Source organism: Pteropus medius, unplaced genomic scaffold, assembly GCF_902729225.1.
Source record: "Pteropus medius unplaced genomic scaffold, Ma_sr-lr_union100, whole genome shotgun sequence".
Lineage (NCBI taxonomy): Eukaryota > Metazoa > Chordata > Mammalia > Chiroptera > Pteropodidae > Pteropus > Pteropus medius.
The window spans coordinates 22,699,661-22,701,606 of record NW_024355205.1 but is presented as its reverse complement, the minus strand read 5'-3'; the positions used below and the strand labels follow the sequence as shown (position 1 = coordinate 22,701,606).

Below are 1,946 nucleotides of genomic sequence, written 5' to 3'. Positions count from 1 at the left end.
ATGCACAAACACTCCCTGTGGCTCCATACTGGGCTTACTGCATACAGCACAGGCTAAAAGGCCTATCTACCAGTTTCTCACTGGAAAGGATTTGACTGCATATTTTCCCAGCTGCTGCCAGAGGCTCCAGTTCTAATCAACCTGCAAATGGGACTTGACTAGGATCCTCCTTGGAGCCCGAAGGAACTGGTGGGCACACTCTCTTCCTTCTACCCTCAAATTCTCCAACAGTAAGACCAGGTTTCCAGGTTCTCCCTGCAATAAGCTTGCCCACATATACAGCACTCTCAGTTTTATGGCTGCCACCAGAGGGACTGCCACCAAGCCACCTAGCTGTGGGAGCTGATGGGGCTCAGCAATCAAGTTCCTCAGGATCATCCAAACATTTTGAGTGACTATTCCCCCTGGCTCAGCACAGAGTCAGTGAGGAAATGTGCAGTCTTGGTTTCTCCCTGAGAGGGACTAGACTGCATATCTAACACCCTGACCCTCCCAGCTGGTAGCTCAAGGTTGGGCTTCCAAGTTGCCTGCATTGGGAAACCGGGGAAGCAGGCAATCAGTAGTCCTTCAGAATCTTGAACAGGTGTACAGGCATTTACCATGCTTTTAGGACACAGATTTCAAATGCCTTGGCATACCCTCAGTTACCGGAAGCCATTGAAAACAAAGATGGCAGCTTTGACAATCACAAAACTTTGACCGAAAACTAAGAGCTCAGGCCAGGCTGATTGACAAGATTAATCTATGTGAGAAACTTTGTCAAGACTTAGAGAATTGGCTGTTTTATCTCATGCACAGAAACTAACACAGAGAGTCAACGAGAATAAGCAAGAGAATATGTTTCAAACAACAGAAAAAAGACAAATATTCAGAGACAAACTTTAATGAAACATAGATAAATAATTTACCCAATAGGATGTTCAAAATGACAGCCGCAAAGAGAGCCTCACTGAGGTCAGGAGAGCAATGCATGAACAAAGTGAAAATTTCAACAAAGAGATAGAAAATATATAAACGTGTCAAACAGAAATCACAGAGTTGAAGACTGTAAGAACTGAACTGAAAAATTTAATAAAATTCAGCAACAGACTAGCTCAAGCAGGGAAAAGATCAGTTAACTCTAACACAGGACAATAGAAATCATGTCACCCTATGGTCATTAACAGAATGAAAGAGCAAGAACTCAGCTTTCCCATTTCCTTTCAATAACCAGTATGTGTTGATCAACATAAAACAAATGGACATTAAACAACTTTAATAACTGTTATATCCATATCTTGGCTCCTTTTTCATCTTCTCATTAGCACAATTAGACTTCTTTATTACTTTTTTTTATTTTCTTCTTATTATTTATGTCTACAGCACCTGATCTTCCTAGATGGTCTCCCATCCAAGTACAAACCAGGCCCGACCCTGCTTAGCTTTCTAGATCAGACGGGATCAGGCTTGTTCAGGATGGTATGGCCGTAGACCATGGACTGTGGTGCGAACCCAGTACCTTCTGCATGTAAAGCAGATGTGCTAACCGCTACACTATGGACCACATCCAATTTCTCTATTATTTTAAAAGAATACACAAAACTTTAAGCAATAGAATTTGTACCCAAGCAATCCACTTTGATTGGAATAGCTCTCTCTCAATGTGCTCTTAATTGTCTTCCTTATAGCAAGTAAAACCCTTTTTTAGTGGGCCATAGAAGGTTGTTTACGTTTCTTGCTTCTAACATCCATCACAGGATGTTCTCTTACCACTCCCAACATATGTTATGTCCTCTAGTCGTTCTACAAACTATCCAGTATTGCTAGAATTCTTCTTTCTGTTTCTTACATCAGTGCTTTTAAATACGGTGTTCTGGCTGCCTGGAATGCCCTACACTGTACATCCCACCCTGCCCCCCATACATGATCATGCACATATGCATGCACACAAACATACACACTCATTT

The 1,946-nt window shown here is 41.9% G+C and overlaps 1 pseudogene; it reads right to left on the bottom strand.

Moving 5' to 3' along the window:
• Positions 1-1,353: 1,353 nt before the first annotated feature.
• LOC120598959 (uncharacterized) lies at positions 1,354-1,472 on the bottom strand (annotated as a pseudogene).
• Positions 1,473-1,946: the final 474 nt, after the last annotated feature.